Source organism: Tursiops truncatus, chromosome 4, assembly GCF_011762595.2.
Source record: "Tursiops truncatus isolate mTurTru1 chromosome 4, mTurTru1.mat.Y, whole genome shotgun sequence".
In the NCBI taxonomy this organism is placed as follows: Eukaryota; Metazoa; Chordata; class Mammalia; order Artiodactyla; family Delphinidae; genus Tursiops; species Tursiops truncatus.
Window position 1 is genome coordinate 97,476,657 of NC_047037.1, and position 21,002 is coordinate 97,497,658.

The window sequence follows — 21,002 nt, forward strand, 5'->3', positions numbered from 1 at the left end:
TTTGTTGAGTCTACTGATTACATCATCAAAAATTATTTATAACTTGTACTGTGCTTTTCATTTCTACTATTTCCATTTGTCATTTTTGTTAGTTTCTATCTCTCTGCTGGTATTCTCCACCTGTTAGGCATATTATTTACCTTTGCCACTGTATCCTTTAACACATTAAAGGATTATCTTAAAAGCCTTTGTCTGACAGTTCCAACATCCAGGCCATCTCTGTGTCGAATTCTGTTCTCCATTTTGTTGCTTAAAAATGGAATATAGTTTTCATGCTAATTTCTGTATCTCATGATTTTTAATTGAATGCTGAACATTGTAAAAATAACAGGAGAAGTGGTGGTAAATAATATTTATGCCAGGAAAGAGAAAAGCATTTTCTCTGTCAGGCCCTGGGGTTGGGATTGAATAAAGCTAAAAAGTAGTTCCGCTGGGTCTGGGTTTTATCATTGTTATAGGCACATTTAGTGCACCACAGGCTTCAAATTCCTCTGGTAATGGACCTACTACCTTGTGCTCAGTGTGAGGCTGGAGTACTGAAGGATATTTCTCACTGTTCTTGTTCCAACCTCAGCTTTCAGTAAGCCTTATAAGCCTGTGCAATTAGAGCATTGCTCTCCATGCGCTTGTTGCTTTTTACTTTGCACTAAGCTTATGGTGTGTTTTCCTGATTCTCCTGCTCTAGTTTTAGACTTAGACAGGCACCTTGTTCCTGAGCTCCAGTGGTGAGATTCATCAGTCTTTCTGCCTCTCCCTCAGTGGCAGACAGCCTCTGCCTCTTACTCTTTGTAGGGGTTAGAGCACAGGTAAGGTTTTCTTCCCATCCTCCGATTGGCATTCAAACCCTACCATTTTCATGAGGGATCTTGGGTGCAAATGAGTTCCCTGCTTTTTCCTGGATGGCAGCAGACCTGTGCTTTATATCAGTACAGGATTCCGGCCAGGACTGGGTATACTTTTCCCCACCAAAAGCAGATCTCTTTTGTTTATTATCAGTGCAAGTTTTTGAAGGCAAATTTTCTACCCTTGCCCCAGTGGCAGCTGACCTTTCCTGGGATGGGGTGAATGAGAGGGTTATTTACCCCTTGCACAGATGCCAGTAGCTTTTCCATCATTTTAAAGCAACATCAAGTTGGGGGATTAACTGAGGGTTTTGTTCCTTCCCATTTTGCAAATGACTTCTGCTTTAATGAGTGAAATGTCAAGGGTGTGGGTTGGGTTGTGTGCCTCTCTCCTTGTGGAAGTGATCACCACTTGGTACTTGCACAGGGCCTGGAGTGTAGACAGGCTTCTCCAAGGGCTCCTGTTCCACCCTCAAACTTTGGCAGGTCCTGAACGCTTGCATTCTGAGAGGTAGCTCTCTTCAATTTCTTGCCCTGCCTTAATTATTTTTCTTTTCTTGGAGCACCTAGAAGAAACCTGTGTATAAAACCAGCACTTGTTTGCAAAATCCTCTTGTTTCCAGGATCCCAGAAATTCCAAACTGTCACACCAGCCCACCAATGGATTTAAAAAATTTGTTAAAATTTTAGTTGTTTTTTTCCTTACCCACCTTTATGAGTATAACCTCTTTATCTTGTTCTCTGCCAAAAGTGAAACAGTTGGCATGTCCTATTTCTAGGGGCCATTCATCCATGATAATCTAGTTCCCCTGTTGCCTGATGACCTTACTCAATGGGCAAAAACAAATGTATGATTTTGTAGATTACTTAGCTTTTTCTTCATGTCAAGTGAAAGAGAATATCACCTTATATTCAACACTTTCTAAGCTGAAATGGATCTCCCTATTTGCCTCCATTTATAAAACTTTTCAATTAATTAATTAATTTTTTATTAAAGTATAGTTGATTTACAATATTATGTTAGCTTCAGGTTTATAGCATAGTGATTCAGTATTTCTACAGATAATACTCAATTGAGAGTTATACAAGATAATGGCTATAATTCCCTGTGCTATATAATATACCCTTGTTACTTATATATTTTATACATAGTAGTTTGTTTCCCTTAATCCCTTGCCCCTATCTTGCCCCTCCTCCTTTCCCTCTCCCCAATGGTAACAACTACTTTGTTTTCCATATCTGTGTCTGTTTCTGTTTTGCTGTATACATTCATATGTTTTGTTTTTTTAGATTACACACATAAGTGATATCATGTAGTATTTGTCTTTATCTGTCAGACTTATTTCACTAAGCATAATATTCTCTAGGTCCACCCATGTTGCTACAAATGGCAGAATTTCATTCTTTTTTATGGCTGAATAATATTCCATTGTATGTATATACCATATCTTCTTTATGCATTTGTCTATTGATGGATACTTGGGTTACATCCATATCTTGGCTATTATAAATAGTACTGCTATGAACATTGTGGTGCATGTACCTTTTCAAGTTAGTGCTTTTCATTTTTTCCAGACATATACCCAGGAGTGGGATTGCTGGATCATACAGTAGTTCTATTTTTAATTTTTTGAAAAACCTTTATACTGTTTGCCATAGTGGCTGTAGCAATTTACATTCCCACAAAAATATATGAGGGTTCACTTTTCTCCACATCCTCGCCAAGATTTGTTATTTGTAGACTTTTTAATGATAGTCATTTAGCCATTCTTTTGGGTGTGAGGGGATGTCTCATTGTGGTTTTGATTTGCATTTCTCAAATAATTAGCAGTGTTGAACATCTTTTCATATGCCTGTTAGCCATCAGTATGCCTTCTTCAGAAAAATTTTTATTTAGGTCTTCTGCCCATTTTTTGAGTGGGTTGTTTTTTTATATGGAGTTGTAGGAACTATTTATATATTTTGGATATTACACATTATTGGTCATATCATTTGCAAATATTTTCTCCCATTTTTTATGTTGTCTTTTCATTTTGTCAATGATTTCCATTTATGTACAAACCTTTTAAGTTTAATTAGGTCCTATTTGTTTATTTTTGTTCTTTTGTTTCTTTTGCATTGGAAGACAGATCTAAAAAATATTTCTGTGACTTAAGTCAAAGAATGTTTTGCCTATGTTCTCTTCTAGGAGTTTTATGGTTTCTGGTCTTACATTAAGGTATTTAGTCCATTATGAGGTTATTTTTGTATATGGTGTGAGGAAATGTTCTAATTTCCTTCTTTTACCTGTAGCTGTCCAGTTTTCCCAGCACCACTTAGTGGAGAGACTGTCTTTTCACCATTGTATATTCTTGCCTCCTTTGTTGTAAATTAATTCACCACAGGGGCATGGGTTTATCTCTGGACTCTCTTTTCTGTTCTATTCATTTTTATGTCTGTTTTTGTGCCAGTACCATGATGTTTTGATTATTGTGGCTTTTAGAATATTCTGAAGTCTGGGAGGGTTATACCTCCAGCTTTGTTCTTTTTTTCTCAAGATTGCTTTGGCAATTCAGGGTCTTTTGAGGTTGTATACAACTTTAGAATTATTGCTCTAGTTCTGTGAAGAATATCATGGGTATTTTGATAGAGATTGCATAAAATCTGTAGATTGCTTTGGGTAGTATGGTCATTTTAATAATATTAATTCTTCCAATCCAAAAACATTAGATATCTTTCAATTTCTTTCTATCATCTTCAGTTTCCTTCATCAATGTTTTATAGTTTTCAGAGTGTAAGTCTTTCACATCCTTGATTATGTTTATTCCTGGATTTTTTATTCTTTTTGATGCAATTATTATTTTTTGCTTTCTTTTTCTGATAGTTCATTATTAGTGTATAGAAAAGCAACAGATTCCTGTATATTAATCTTGTATCCTGAAACTTTGTTGAATTCATTTATTGGTTCTAACAGTTTTGGAGTAGAGACCTAAGTTTTTCTATAGATAGTATCATATCATCTGCAAATAGTGCCAGTTTTGTTCTTCCCTTCGAATGTGGATGCCTTTTCTTTTTCTTGTATGAATGCTGTGTCTAGGACTTCCAAGACTATGTTAAATAGAAGTGGCGAGAGTGGACATGCTTGTCTTGTTCCTGAATTTAAAAGAAAGGCTTTCAGCTTTTCAATGTTGAGTATTATATTGGCTGTGGGTTTGTCATAAATGGCCTCTCTTATGTTGAAATACGTTCCCTCTATACTTACTTTCTGGAGAGTTTTTATCATGAAAGGATTATGAATTTTGTCAAATGCTTTTTCTGCATCTATAGATGAGCATGTGATATTTATCTCTCCTTTTGTTAATGTCATTTATCACATGGATTGCTTTGCAAATATTGAACCATCCTTGTGTCCCTGGAATAAATTCAACTTGACCATGGTGTATGATTCTTTTTATATATTGTTGGATTCAGTTTGCTAATATTTTATTGAGGATGTTTGCATCTATATTCATCAAAGATATTGCTTGTGATTTTCATGTATTGTAGTATCTTTGTTTTGGTGACAGAGTAAAGGTAGCCTCATAGAATGAATTTGGGAATGTTCTATCCTCTTCAGTTTTTTGGAATAGTTTGAGAAGGATAGTATTAGCTCTTTATATGTTTTGTAGAATTCCCCTGTGAAGCTATCCAGCCTTTGACTTTGCTTGCTTGGAGTATTTTTTTTAATTTAATAAATGTATTTACTTTATTTATTTATTAGTTTTGGCTGCGTTGTCTTCGTTGCTGTGTGCAGGCTTTCTCTAGTTGCGGTGAGCAGGGGCTACTCTTCGTTGCAGTGTGAGAGCTTCTCATTGCAGTCACTTCTCTTGTTGCGGAGAATGGCCTCTAGGTGTGCGGGCTTCAGTAGTTGTGGCTCGCAGGCTTCAGTAGTTGTGGCTCATGGGCTCTAGAGTGCAGGCTCAGTAGTTGTGGTGCACGGGCTTAGTTGCTCTGTGGTATGTGGGATCTTCCCAGACCAGGGCTTGAACCTGTGTCCCCTCCATTGGCAGGCAGATTCTTAACCACTGCACCACCAGGGAAGCCCTGCTTGGAGTTTTTAAATTACAGATTCACTTTCACTACTAGTGATCAGTCTGTTCAAATTGTCTGTTTATTCTTGACTCAGTCTTGGCAGGTTATAGAAAATTGTCCATTTCTTCTAGGTTGTCCAATTTGTTGGCTTATAACTCTTCGTAGTGTGACTTTTTTGTATCTCTGTGGTATCAGTTTTTATTTCTCCAATTTTATTTCTTAGTTTTTCATTTGGGTCCTCTCTCTTTTTTTCTTATTGTGCCTGGCTGAAAGTTTATCAATTTTGTTTATCTTTCAAAAAATATATAAAGCTCTTGATTTCATTGATCTTTTCTATTGTTTTTATCTCTATTTTATTTATTTCCTCTCTAATCTTTATTATTTCCTTCCTTCTACTGACTGTGGGCTTTGTTTGTTCTTCTTTTTCTAATTCCTTTACCTGGTAGGTTAGGTTGTTCGTTTGAGATTTTTTTTGTTTCTTGAGGAAGGCCTGTATCAATGTGAAGTTCTTAGAACTGCTTTGGCTGCATCCCATAATTCTGGAGTGTTGTGTTTCCATTTACATTTATCTCAAGATATTTTCTGATTCCCTCTTTGACTTCTTCATTGACCCATTGTTTTTTCAGAAGCATGTTATATAGTATCCACATATTTGGTCTTTCCCATTTTTTCTCTCTGTAATCAATTTCTAGTTTCACAATGTTGTGATCAGAAACAATTCTCAATATAATTTCTCTCCTCTTAACTTTGTTGCAGCTTATTGTGAGGCCTAACATGTGGTCTATCCTGAAGAATGTTGCATGTGCACTTGAAAGCATGTGTATTTTGCCTTTTTTGGATGTAATGTCCTATAGTTATCAATTAAGTCCAATTGGTCAATTGTGTCATTTAAGACCACTGTTGCTTTATTGATTTTCTGACTGGATGATCTGTCCATTGATGTCATTGGGTGTTAAAGTGCCCTACCATTATTGTATTATTGTCAATTTTTTCCTTTACGTCTGTTAGTGTTTGCTTCATATATTTAGCTTCTCCTGTATTGGGTGTCTTTCATCTTACTAATTTTGCTTTTTGCCTTGCCTATTCTGATGTTAATCTAATGTATTGAATTCTTAACTTTAAATATTGTAAATTTTTTATTTCTAGAATATCCCTTCTTCCTTTGTCTGTTGAAATTTTCTATATTTTTATTTATTTCTTCATCTTTTATTCTCTGTCCTTGAACATATTACTCATAGTTATGTTGAAGTCCTTGTGACTGAACTTTGCTATCTGGATCACCTATGACTGTTTCTATCATCTATTTATTCTCTTGGTTTTTGGTCTTTTGTCCCTGTGTCTTTACACACCACCTTTTTTTTTTTTTAAACTGAATTCCAAACATCATATAGATCAACTTACAGAGGCTTCAGATGATGCTCTTTTCCTTCAGACAAAACTCACCATTTCCTCTGCTAGACAGATAGAGTGGGGACTAAGCACTTTAGTTCAATAAGGATTGACTTTCATAGATACTGGATACAATTTTGGTCAAACTAAGTCTGCCTCTGATAATTTGACATAGCTTAATTAAGAGTGCCCTAGTAGGGACTTCCCTGGTGATGCAGTGGTTAAGAATCCTCCTGCCAATGCAGGGGACATGGGTTTGAGCCCTGGTCTGGGAAGATCCCATATGCCACAAAGCAGCTAAGTCCATGTGCCACAACTACTGAGCCTGCGCTCTAGAGCCCATGAGCCACAACTACTGAAGCCCAGGTACCACAACTACTGAAGCCCACAGTCCGAGAGCCCATGCTCCTCAACAAGAGAAGCCACTGCAATGAGAAGCACATGCACTACAACGAAGAGTAGCCCCTGCTCTCTGCAACTAGAGAAAGCCCACATGCAGCAACAAAGACCCAATGCAGCCAAAAATAAATAAATTAAATAAATAAATTTATTTTTTTAAAAAAAGAGTGCCCTATTAATCAGGCACAGCTCTCCTGTGTGTTCAACTGAAAACCGGTTCAACTGAGAGTATGTTCACTAAATCTCCTTCCATACTGTGTCCTTTAATGCAAATTGTTGTCTCTTTGGAAACATGAGTTTGACAAAATCTCTGCTCTACTTTTCAAAGGGTTTTATTTTTGTTGTTTTAGCATCTTTACCTCCTACCCTATGAAGCTTCAGAAATCAGCAAATCTCTTGAGGGAAAAACTGACTGCAAGATATCACTCAAGTGTTTAACATTGTCTTTCTAGTATGTAAGACTCTAAAAGCTCTGCAACAGCTGTTCTCTGTTCTGTTCTCTAACAGCACATTTCTGCCAGGGCAAAGCTCAGATTCTTAATCTCTCACCCACACACAGATTGACATGTACTCCCATGTAAATAGGCTGCTGAAGACTGTCAATTAATCTCTCTATAGTTCTCTCCTTTCTTGAATTTTAGTCACTCTTGTCTTTAATGATTCAGCCTCTTTCTTGATGCTTTAAAATAGTTACTTTAAATTTCATCTAACTTTTCTGTTTGTCCTCAGTGGAAACACTTAGAAGTTCTGAGATGCTCCATTACATGTTATATATTATAATTAAATTATATGTTAGATTATGCTTTAGTATCTTGTAAGATATTTTAAATAACATTTAAGAAGCCAGACTAGGGTGAAGATTTAACTTTGCAGGATGTTAAATACAAATAAAAAAGACTTAAATTATCTGATGATGTATTACATTCTACATATAACTAAATTCACACAAGCACAAGTAATGACAATTCATTAAAGTCTACTTTTATAAATGTTAGCAAGCAAATTTCTTTTGAAATACATCATAACATAAATAACATAACAATTTATTACAACAGAATATAATAATATAATAATTTCTAATAACATATGTAATATAATATTAAAAATGTGTTTTATTTCTCAGTGGGGGAAATATGGTTTTATTGGTACCAAGACACACCATTTTCTAGTCTTGTTTTAATGTTTCTGAAAGATCAATAAATCAGTGTTCTCCCTTAGAGCAACAAGTTTCAGTAGAATTTGTCCTTTATGGCATTCTTTCTCCCTTGATTCCCTTCCCCTCTACAACACATCCCTAAACTTTTAATTTTCAGTTTATATTGTATCTCTATTTTTCCAGTTACTTCTTCAAATGTCTTGAAATGAGTTAGAATATGATCCAGCATTTACTCAAGCCCTATTCAACATTCTTATTTGTGACAATATGATTACTACATATCTTTAAGCCAGGAATGACAAATGAATTCCATCTTGTATGGCAGTTCTAATCAAATGGAAGAAATGTCTTAAACTGTTTGAAAAGATTCTAAAGGCACATCCAAGCCCAATCCGAAAATATGTCAATATAATTTAATGAGGTCTGTCATGCATTGGAAGGAGGAATAGTAACAAACAATTTCACTGGATCTTGCGTACTTAAGGTTGGTCACAAAGTTAAAAATTCAAAAAGATTTGTTAATTGACTAATTAACTTTACTGAAAATTCATGAACACAATAACAAAAAAAGACTTCTGGTTTTATTAATAACTATTTTATTTTTATTTATTTATTTTTGTGGTACACGGGCCTCTCACTGCCGCGGCCTCTCCCGTTGTGGAGCACAGGCCCCGGACGCACAGGTTCAGCGGCCATGGCTGACGGGCCCAGCCGCTCCGCGGCATGTGGGATCTTCCCGGACCGGGTAATGAACCCGTGTCCCCTGCATCAGCAGGCGGACTCCCAACCACTGCACCACCAGGGAAGCCCTAACTATTCTATTTTAAAAGGGATTATTCTTTATGAGTAGTTCACTAAATTCCTCTTTTGACCTCTTGTCGTATTCATCTTGATATCCCACTCTAAGACTTGTTAATGTCTGATGGCAAATGCTCACTGAATAATTTTTACTGAATTTATTTTATTTTAAAGTATAAATAACCCAAATCTTCTGAAATGTTTATTACTAGTGTTTTACAACAATTTTATATTTAACAAAAAATATAAGTAAAGACCAAGCTATAGAGAAAATATTTTCATTGATGTAATGTAGATGAAAGTGTTGCAGGTGGAAATAGATATAAAACATCTACTGTTTAAAATATATTTGGAGTGATTATTAGATTCTTCCCACCTATTGGGGAAAATAAATTGCTAATAGAAATTCTTAAAAAAGGGTTTTGAACTATAAAAGGAGCTACCAGTGGCACTATTAAATGATCTTCTTAGATATCAGCTTTGGAGAATTGTAATTACTGGGTGCTTGTTTGTTTTTTACCTTGCTCTCTATCTTGGTCCACACAGCAATCATCCAAATATTGTATCTTGTAATTGAGTAAGAGAGTAAATGTGATATCCTGGATAATTCAATTTCATTCAAGTAGTTTACAAAAACTTAAGTCCCAAAGGGAGTACACAGTGGAATACAGGGGTCCTGCAATTTGAATGCTCCCAAACTAGAAAACAGATGTACACAAACAAGTTAGTTAATTATAGGAAAATACGTTATGAGAAGAGCTGCAAAACGCAGAGTTCTGTGTTTTCAACATTTCCTCTTATATTTGATAATCAATTCTTTACTGAAAAGAGTATCAGAATTCCCTACTATTTCTTCAAACAGAAGTCTCTTTGGGAGCATTTTATGCCTCTCTTTTGCCTTCTCTGGTTTTAAAATAAGCATTTTTACATGATTCCGTTTTACCACCTTTCTTAGCATATCAATTACACTTACTTTTAAAAAGTTGTTAGTGGTTGCCCTAGAGTTTATAACATATTTTTAATTAAGTCCACCTTCAAATAACACTGTACTGCTCACTTGTAATGCAGAAGCCTTATAACGAAGTATGCCCAATTCCTCCCTCTCATCCTTTATTACATTGCTGTCATTCATTTCACTTGTCCAAATTCTATAATCACCCAATACAATGTGACTATTATTACTTTAAATTGCTATCTTTTAGATCATTAAGAGTAAGAAAAATAGAAGATTCTATTCTACTTTATTTCTTCTCTAATGCTCTTCCTTTATATAGATCTGAGTTTCTGACTTATTATCATTTTCCTTCTCCCTGAAGAATTTCTTTTAACATTTCTTACAGAGTAAATATGATGGTGGTAAACTCCTTCAGTTTTAGTTTGTCTGAGGAAGTCTATTTCTCTTTCATTTTTGAAAGATAATTTCACTGGCTATAGGATTCAAGGTTGGTGGGTTTTCCCTTAAATACTTTAAATATTTCATTCCACTTTTGCCTTGCTTGCATGATTTCTGAAGAGCTCACTGTAATTCTTATCTCTGTATTATTTTTCCTCTATAGGTAAGGTTGTTCTTCTTTCCTCTAACTTCTTTCAAGATTTCCTTTGTCTTTTGCTTTCTGCAATTTAAATCTAATGACAAAGTGCAGTTATTTTATCTTTTTTTTCTTGGATATTCTGTTCTATTGTTGTCATTATCTTTTCTATTTACATTTCACTTTGAGAAGTTTCTACTGACCTATATTTAAGCTCACTGATTATTTTAGACTTTGTTCAGTCTATAGACAAGCCCAAAGGCATTCTTCAGTTCTGTCACAGTACTTTTGACTCTGATTCTTTCTTAGATTTCCATCTCTCTGCTTGCATTACTTGCTTGTTGCTGCCCATTGTCTACTTTTTCCATTACAGTCCCTAACATATTCATTATTATCATTTTAAAGTTTATTTCTGATAATTTCAACACCTGTGTCATATATGAGTCTAGTTCTGATGCTTGCTTTGTCTCTGGAGACTGTAGTCTTTCTCCCCTCTTAGCGTGCCTTGTAATATTTTTTTGAAAGCTGAATATTATGGGAACTGAGGCAAAGAAGCCTTTAGTGTGAACTTTTATGTTCATGTGGCTAAGAGTTGGGCTCTACGAAATATTTGCTATAGGTGTACATGCTAGAAGGTTCAGATTTCTCTGATGTCTCTTTTTTCCCACTCCCTGTTGACTTTGAACCTCTTTAAGTACTCTTCCTTAGAGAGTTTGTGTCTTACAGCTCTCTTATTTGTGTTTCCCAGTTATTATACCGAGCCCTGTTTGTAGGGTAATAATGTGTGGAAGTAGAAGTATCTTATGATTAGAAGAATCTTATGATTAAATCTCACATTTTCAGTGTGTCTTTGTCCTTCACTGTGGTGGCTCTGACCTCCATCGTGTTTCTTTACTTTCTTTCTCCCTAAGTGAGACAATAAGGCTAGAGGGCGCTGGAGTGGGAGCAGTGCTCTTACTTCAGATGGGATAAAATTCTGGTAAAATCTTTTCCCCTGAAAATAGGCCTTTGTTATAGAAACGCTTTGGATATATTTCACAATGATCACTCTTCACCTATTTCTGCCAAAGCTATGAGGACATATTTCTTGGCTCTTCATCAAGAGAAACCTAGTGGGGTTTCTGGAGGTAAAGCCCCCCAAATTGTGCCTCCACCCTCACCCAAGGCTGCACCCTCAGGGGTTTCTTGCTTTCATGTTGATCCACACTCAGCCTCTAAAAGTTCATCAAAATTACTGTATAAGTGCTCCTACCAGTTTATGGCTTCAGTGCCTTCTGCTCCAGGTAAGGAGGTCTTGGCTGTGACTCTCTGTATTCACTTGTCTTTCCAGATTTTAGGGTGGAGGTTTTCTTTGTGTCACAGTTCTCTGATGGGTCCAAGAAAAGCCATTGATCAAACTGAAAGTTTGTTCATTTTTTTCCTTGTTGTAAATACAGGAGTGACAACTTTCAAGTTCTTTTCATCTATTCACATAGGAGCCAAAACCAAAAGTCTTGAGAAAAAATTTTTTTAACACAAGCATTCCTTAAAATTAAGTTAAGTGAAGATCTTCTTGACCTGGAGATAATAGGAATAGAAATAAAGTGAATTCAGAATGATTTCCATTTTTTTCATTTTATGTATCTTTGATTGTAATATGCATTATAACTGTTAGAATATTAGTATGTATCATATGTGATCTCAAGCAGATGTGAAATTGGCTGGTCCAAGAAAACTTATCTGACATCCTTGGCATTATTAGGAAAAGAAGAAAATAAACGAGGGAAAGAATTTTTTTTTTTTTTAATCAACTCAGACTCTGGGTATAAATTCAAAGAAAGGTCCCTACACTTATAAGTATTTGGCATATAACACAGGATTTTGCTTTAAGTTTGAATAGTATAAAGTGTGATTTCTTTTCAAAAGACATGCATACCAAGTCATGTTGGGCTATTTTATGTACAAAGACTTAGTCATTCATCTGTATGCATTTTTCATATGACCTTTGAATACAAACACCAAAAAAACCTCACTGTGTTCCTTTTTTTTTTTTTTTTTTTTTTTGTGGTACGCGGGTCTCTCACTGTTGTGGCCTCTCCCGCTGCGGAGCACAGGCTCTGGACGCGCAGGCCCAGCAGCCATGGCTCACGAGCGGCATGTGGGATCTTCCCGGACCGGGGCACGAACCCGCGTCCCCTGCATCAGCAGGCAGACTCTCAACGACTGCGCCACCAGGGAAGCCCCCCACTGTGTTCTTTTAGCAGTTGTCTCTACTTAGATCTTACGGAGTTATACCCGGCACATAGGCACATTGTAGGTACTCAATATATGTCTGATAAATTGATTATTTTGATATTATATCCAGTGTTCCAATTTTAGATTCAACTTTCTTCCTAAAAAATGAAGAACAAGTTCACATTTTAGCTGAAAATGTAAGAGTCTCTTCTCACCCCAAATTCTCTCCATCACTTAAAAACAGATGTCCTCTGCTTGTCCTCTTCTGAATGCATATTTTCCTCAGAGTCTGATTTTACAAAGAAACAACTTTAGGTGCAGGAAAGGATTTGCTTTCTTTATTCTAAATGATAGGTTGAAAAATTATTCAACAGAGATTGATCTAGTCAGAATTGTTAAGCTGATTAAATTAATATTTGGCAACATTTCAGCACTCTCTCTGCGCTATTTCCTACTGGCTACATCTCTTCTTCTAAGCATCTCAAGACCATGGACCTTTATTTGGCCCAATAATTTAGATCTGATCTGAAATTATTAGTCATATCTTCTTTTTCACTCCAACAGAGGAATTTATTTTGTTTTGTTTATTTGTGTGACTCATCTCAATTAGGTGTTGGGTGGAAAGGAAACAGCTGAATTTGACTCTGACATATAAGGGACTGACAGCTTTCCAAGGTCCATTTGCTCTAGAGGAGTAGGTGATTAAAACTAAATGACTCTCTGATTGAGTTTTAAGGGGCCATTTGTGTAGTGAAAATGGAATCATTAAAATTCCATCCAGAGCTGAGGCCAAGGTTGGAACAGAGATCAAAACTGGGATTGGAATTAGGATTAGTCCTAGTTCTGGTCTCTGCTCTCTCCTAGAATGGGACAGCACTGACGTACATAGAGAAAAAGATGCTATACCCATGAATTGAGCAGTTGAGGCTATAGGCCAGACAAAGTTTGGGGCAGAAAGTAACAATGGCTAGAGCACTAGATATACTACCAGTATCATGTGCTAAATATAAGTAACAGATTAAAAGAAGCTCTTGAAGAAACAAACACTCTTTTAAGTGATCTAGATGCCAACTTCTTGTCTTCAGATTTGTCAAAAGAGAAAGCAAATCAATACTAACTGAGAATTATTTTGATTTATTAAGATTTGATGAAACTCTACCAACTATATGGGTGTAAATCTGCTAGTAATTGAAGAATTCTTCTTGGTGAAGATAGTTGTGAATTCAAATTCATAGTCTGTGACTCCACTGCCGTAGAAGAACATGCCTTTAGTAAACCCCACATATTACATGTCCTGTTGGATTCAATACACTTAGAATTCCTTGTGTCAATGCCATGAATCAATCATTCAAGAAAGGTGCATATTATTGGAAGAGGAGAGGGCAATGCCTGCATGGTTGAAAAGAATGGAATAATATTATAAAGAAGTAGAAATAATCTTGAGATTGTTGGAAACATATTTTTGAGAAGACCCCAGAACTCCTTTGTCCTTTTATGACTTGGTGGAGGGTCCATATTTATTTCCATGCACTTTGAGAACCAAATTCATTATATTCTTTTATTCTAAAAAATGGTTTTGCAAGGATGAGACTTGACCAAATCAAACTGCTAGTTAAAGACCTGTTAATATCAACTAACAAAGCAAGGAAGTTGTCATAACCATCAAAATTAGGAACCAAAAAATTATAGCTTTGAGTTATTGAGACTGAGAGGAAATTGTAAACACTTTTGAAATTTTGGTACCTATGATCACTTCAAATCAGAGTCAGCAAAGACTAAGTGCTAAAGGAAAGTTGAATCTAATATTTTCTAAGGTTTAAAATAGATAGGTAAGCCAAAAAGAAACAATAATATACTGTTTATATTGTGTAATAAAACTTTCCCTCCAAATAAATTGCTTTCTTTATATAATGCACATTCTGGTTGAGAATGAATTTGTCCTTTTTGGATCCTTTTTGAATAAAGGAAATTCTCTGTCATATTTATTTAAAACCAAAATATTCTACTCAACTAATAATGAAGCAAACTGATTAAGCTACAAAATCATAGTTTTTCAAAGCCCATCAGCAGGTTGAGAAAGCAAATAAATATAAAATGTATGTATGTATATGTATATCTGTATATATATAAATGTTATTTCATATTTACTCCCACTAATTTCTTCTTCAGTGCTTTTTGGTGTTTCTTGTAAATTTGGGCTCCCTTATGGTATCACTTTCTTTAGCCTAAATAATCTATTTTATTCTATAGTGCAGATCTGTTGGAGAAAATTTTTCAGCTTTTAACATTTGTCTCACTAAAAGTTTCTTTAACTTGCCTTCATTTATGAAGCATATTTTCATTGAAGATAGAATTCTTGTTTGACAGGTTTTTTGTTTTCTTTCAGTACTTTCAGAACACATATTTTCCAACAATTAGCCATCAATCTTCTTCTTTCCCTGTGAGTGAATTGTGAGAGATTTTTTCTGACTGCTTTTATGAATTTCACTTAATCCTTGGTGTTCCGAATTTTAACTATGATTTCCTTAAGTATGGTTTACTTTGTATTTATCCTGTGTGGTTTGCTGAGCTTCTGGGATATATAGGTTACTATTTTTTATCAATTTTGGAAAATCATAGCCACAGTCTCTTCAAATATTTCTTCTATACCATTTACTTTCTCTCTTTCTTCTGAGATCTGTTACATGTATTTTAAACTGCTTGATTTTATTCCCACAGATTTTAAATGTTCTGTTCCATTTTTCTCTCTATTCTCTTTGTGTTTTGATTTGAATTACTTTTATTCACTTTGGTGATAAAAGTATAATATTTATTCTTGAAATACATAGAGGACCAGAATAAATGAAAAATGTATACCATGTTTATGGCTGGGAACCAATAATATCAAAAAAGTGTCAATTCACCCAAAATCAATCTATAAATTCAGAACAATTCTATTAAAAAATCAAATGAAATTTCTTGTAATTTGACAAATTGATAACTAAAATTCAAATAAAAATGCAATCAGCCAACAAAGTCAAAAGAGTTTTGAGAAAGATATGGTGGAAGAACTCACCCTATCAGATATCAAGGTATGTAAAGAAAGCTATAGCAATTTAATAATAAAAGCATTGTGATATTGATTCATGAATGGAAAATCAGTCAATGGGACAAAAAATAAAGTACAGAAGTAGACACAAATATTTAGATTTGGTAGGTGACTAAGTTTCTTTTTCAGATCATTGGATGGAAGTTAGGCAGATGAATAAATGTTGCTTGGATAATTATCTATAAGAAAAAAATAAAATTAGGTTCTTAGTTTATACTATTCTTTTTAAAAAATCTATGTGAACTAAAGATATAATGTAAAAAGTAACACTGAATTTTCTAGAACAAAATTTTGAAATATATCTTTATTATATTAGAAAAGAGTTTTTTAAAAAGCTACAAAATGCATAAACCATAAAAGAAAATCCTGTTAAATTTAATTACAGTAAAATGAAAACACCTATATGACAAAAGACCCAATAAACAAATCTAAAAGGCAAAGTACAAACGAAGAACACACTGCAGTGTTTAGCTGACAAAGTATTTATATATGGAATCTACAAATGAATCCTACAAATCAATAAGGAAAAGATGATTCCCTAGAAAGTAGGTACAGTATATGAATATAATGTTCACAGAAAAGGAAACTCAAATTAAGAAACAGATTTTTCACACTTACTGAAGTAAAGAATGGTTGGAATCGTTGGAAGACTACACATGGTGATGGGAAAGATCTTACGTAAAGTAGAAGATTGATGATTCAGGGGAAAGTAGAGGAAGTAAATGTTCCAGAGTAATCAGGAGGGCGTGAGATCCCAGAGCCCAGATGGAAGGAATGCTTCAGGTTGGAGAGCTACCACCTCTTCTAGAAGCACGCACAGAAGGAAAAGATGCAAGCAGATTCAGGTGGGTTTGTGGGTTGGGTGGTCAGAAAGTTAGTTGATTCTTTTCAGGTGGATTTTCTCTCTCTGTGTGAAGTAAATGGTAATATCATCAGCTAAAAGTCAAAAGTTAAGGTGTGAGGTTGAAGTAGAAATTTGAGGGTAGAAAGGAAAGTTTGAAATAATTTTTGGAAAACGTCAGTGGGCAAGTTGACCAGAGAAAAAGATAAGATTCCAAATTTATAGTGAGACCTAGCTTCCAAAGCAGAAGATTGAGTTTATAATATGGTTAGTGTTTTCTGAGAAAAGAAAGGCAAAAAAATTCAATGGTTTTATCAGGATAATTACTGAAATTCTAGAGCATGCAATCTGACCTGAAGGGGGAGGTAAAAGGTGATAAGAAGATAAAAATGGAAGAGTCAATGAACTGGTGAGCCCCAAAAGGGTAGAATAATGCCCACATATGAGTAAACTAAAAAGATTAGAAGTTGTGATGGAAGTGAGCAATTTGTGTGGTGGCATGTTCTAGAACGTAACAGATGGAGAAAGTTATTGATTAGAGGTATCTAGGGTTTGGTAACTTGTCACATGAAAATTCAGTGGGTTGGGGAAGAAAACCATGAGCCTGAGGTCAAATTCTTAAAGTATGTGGGGGAATGACTAGGAGATAGGTAGAATGCAGTGACAAGGCAGTGAAGAGGGTCATACAACATCTGGAATACTGTCTTCTAAAATAGGAATTGTGATATAAACATGAAGCAATCACCTCTGAGTCTTCAGAAATACATATATGATTGAAAACTATATTCTGAAATATCATCATATGTACAGAAGCAACAGAGAATTTAAATTAAAATACAAAAATTCCAAATAGGGATGAATGGGCCTCAGCGCTATAGAGAATGAGAGCAAGAATCTAATCTATTCTTCTTTTAGTTATTAAAATTACTTGACAGGTCCAATATCCGGCTGGAGTCTTCTATTGGCTTGAAGCAAGCAAGAGTTTTGAGTGTTTTTTGTCCAGAAGAACTTGAGATAATTTTTGGCTGTGCTCAAAGTTGAGTAACTAGGACATGAAAGCAGGCTCAAAAGACAGCCAATGATCCCAGACTCCTGCTTTAGGCAATGTATGTCCCAGTCAGCGTCCTACTCAAGAATTCATGTCATCAGAAGTGGTTTGTTCTTACTGAAGTGGACATTGCTTGCAAGGATATGCCAAATACTGTCCAAAGAAATGAATCAAGGTATAAAATCTGGGTGGTCTTCAGCATTGATTTTGTACAAAGGACAAAAGAAGTATTTGTGAGGTGGCGAAGCATCTGTGTAGGGAATTCTTTCCGCAGTCCAGGGACCATTCTGGCATAGGCAAGGAGATCACTAGCAACACTGGGATTTGAATGACCATGTAGTTTTTGCCAGGAAATATTTACCCTATTGTCTAACACTGTTCCAAAATTAGGACAGGCAGTTACCATAATTCTATGACATTAATAGGTTTCTTTAGGGGAATAGTGTTCTAGAGATGTACTGTTTAACAGCTTGCCACTGAACATGTTCCCCAAGGAGATTATATGAATGAAACACTGAGCTTGGTTCTGTGAGGGTCACAAAGAACAGGGCTCCAAATTCAAGCCCATCTCAACATTTTACCCCACATTGGGCTTAATAGCTCTTCTCCCTGATCCCAGCTTTGCAGCCATCCTTTAGCCCCAAAATACTGGCAGGGAATGGTTTTAAGCCAAAAGCAGGGATTGTGAAGTGTGTGTGTGTGCTTACATGTGGGTACACGCTCTGTAAACGTGATTGCCAATTTCAAGAAGATGTACTTTGTCAAACCATCCGTATTTTAGTGTCCAAATTATCTTACTGTACATAAAAGCCATCAGATAGACTATCTTATGGTTACAACAGACTTAGAGTGTTTTGATTCAATGTCCTCACTTTTGAGATGGGGGAATAAAATCTGGCTATGTTTAGTAATTTGCTCAAAATCACAGAGCTAGATAGTGATAGAGACAAGACTAAAACTCTAGGCTCTTGATTTTCAATCGAGAGTTATAGCAATACCAACTAATCTAGGTTTACCAGTTGGTTTTAGCAATACCAACTAATCTAGGTTTAACTCTGTATTTTCCTCTTCTTAGCCTTTGCTTCTTCCATGGGATGCCTTCATTCAATTCAGTGCCCTTAGACCAATGCCTACAAAATCTTATTCTTTTAAAGCATAAAAAAATCTAGAGAATATTTTAAGGAAAACACAGGTACCCACCTAGCTCTAACAAATGTAAACATTATGCTTTGCTTGTATGTCTTTTCCTTCCCCTCACTTCCTAGATAACCATTATACCAAATCTTGTGTTCATTTTGCCAATTCAAATTGATATAATCTCTATCATCTATCTATCAATCTATCAATCATCTATTTATCCATGCATATCCATACATACACATACACAAATATAATTCTACATCTTTATTTTGTTCAATATTATGTTTTTACTTTTTTTTTTTTTGTTTTTTTTTGCTTGCGGCACGCGGGCCTCTCACTGTTGTGGCCTCTCCCGTCGCGGAGCACAGGCTCCGGACGCGCAGGCTCAGCGGCCACGGCTCACGGGCCTAGCCGCTCCGCAGCATGTGGGATCTTCCCGGACCGGGGCACGAACCCGTGTCCCCTGCATCGGCAGGCGGACTCTCAACCACTGCGCCACCAGGGAAGCCCTGTTTTTACTATTTATCTTAACCCTATGCAGTATTCCATTGTAGGGATGCACTGATATCATTTATTCATTCTCCTGTTAATAAACACAATTTAAAAAATCTTTCCAATATACACAAAGTTTCAATGAATATATCTCTGAATATCTCTTTAAGCTCATTTGCAGCAGTTTTTTAAGGCCTCTGAAGTAAAATTGCTAGTTCAAGGAGTGCATGTACATGTAATAGGTAGAACAATGGCTCCCCAAAATTAGTCCTGGGAACCTATTTATATGTTAGACCTTACATGGCAAGAGGGTCTTCACAAATGTGATTAAGGTTGAGGATCTTCAGAAGGGGAGATTATCTTGGCTTACTCAGGAGGGCCCAATCTAATCACACGAGTCCTTGAAATCAGAATAGAGGGTCATAGGCTACCACCTGAAAATAATTCAACCAGCTGTTGCTGGTTTTTTTTTTTTTCTTTTCGGTACTCAGGCCTCTCACTGTTGTGGCCTCTCCCGTTGCGGAGCACAGGCTCCGGACGCACAGGCTCAGCGGCCATGGCTCACGGGCCTAGCCGCTCCACGGCATGTGGGATCTTCCCGGACCGGGGCACGAGCCCGTGTCCCCTGCATGGGCAGGCGGACTCCCAACCACTGCGCCACCAGGGAAGCCCTGTTGCTGGTTTTGAAGATGGTGAAAGCAGGCCACGCGCCAGGGAGTAGACGGCCCTGAGACACTGGAAAAAAGGCAGGGAAAATGGATTCTCTCCTAGAGCCTCCAGAAAGGAATGCAGCCCAGCAGAGAGAGACACACCTTGATTTTACACCAGTGAGACCCAGGACAGACTTCTGACCTCCAAAACTGTAAGCTAACAAATTTTCATTGTTTTAAGCCATGAAGTCTGTAGTAACTTTTTATGCTGCAACAGAAAGCTAATAAGGCATATTAAACTTTACTAACTAATGCTAAATTTCCCTCCAAAATAGCTATACCAATTTCTGTGCTCACTATAAATATATGAGAAACCCTGTGATCCCTTAACCTTTATAAGCCTAGAGTAATGCCAGACTTGAAAATTTTTGTCTGCTGAGTTTGAAAAGGTAGGTAGTTTTAATTTGCACGTGGTTTTAACTTTCATTTTCCTAATTGTTTGTGGGGTTGAGCATTTTAACTTCTATGTTATTGGTCATTTGAACATTCCTTTGCCTGAGTATCTGGTGCACATATATTGGTCTTTATTCATGTTGGGTTGTTATTCTTTTCTTATTTGTAAACATTTATATATTCTGAATATAAAATCTTCATTGGTGAAACCCCATGCAAATATAATTTCCCATTCCGTGGCTTCCTTTAACTTTGTTTGTGGTATTTTATTAAATAGAAAGTTTACATTGTAATGTAGGCAGATATATCATAGTTTTTACTTACTGAGTTTTGCATTTTAGGTATTATACCTCCTTCCAAGCTCAAGATCATAAATATATTCTATATTCTCTTTTAAAAGTTTTAAAGTTTTGCTTTCCATATTTAGGGCTTTCAAATATTTGGAATTAATTGTTTTTTGTTTGGATACACAGGTGTTCTAAAACTATTTATGAAAAATTCACTCTTTTCTTACTGATTTTAGTATCACTTCTCTCCCACTTCTCTCTCATACGTCAATATATCTATGAATTTCTGGGCTCTCTTTTCTGACCCTTTGTTTATTTCGATTCCTGCTCTACACTATTTTATTTATTCCAGCATCAAGATATCTTGATAGGTTCTTTTTCTTTTTTCTTATTTTTCTTCTAAATTTCTTACTTAATCTTGAACTTTTGTTCATTTATATGAATTTCAGGATAAGCTTGGCAAGGGTTTATAGCTGCAGTTGGATTAAAAAATGTAGAATGAATTAGAGTGAGCGGATATCTTTTGGATATTAGGTCTTTATCTGTTAGCATAATTTTATATTTACTCAGTGCTTTAAAGTATCATTCAAATATATAGTTTTCTCTGTCAAAAGCTTACTATACCA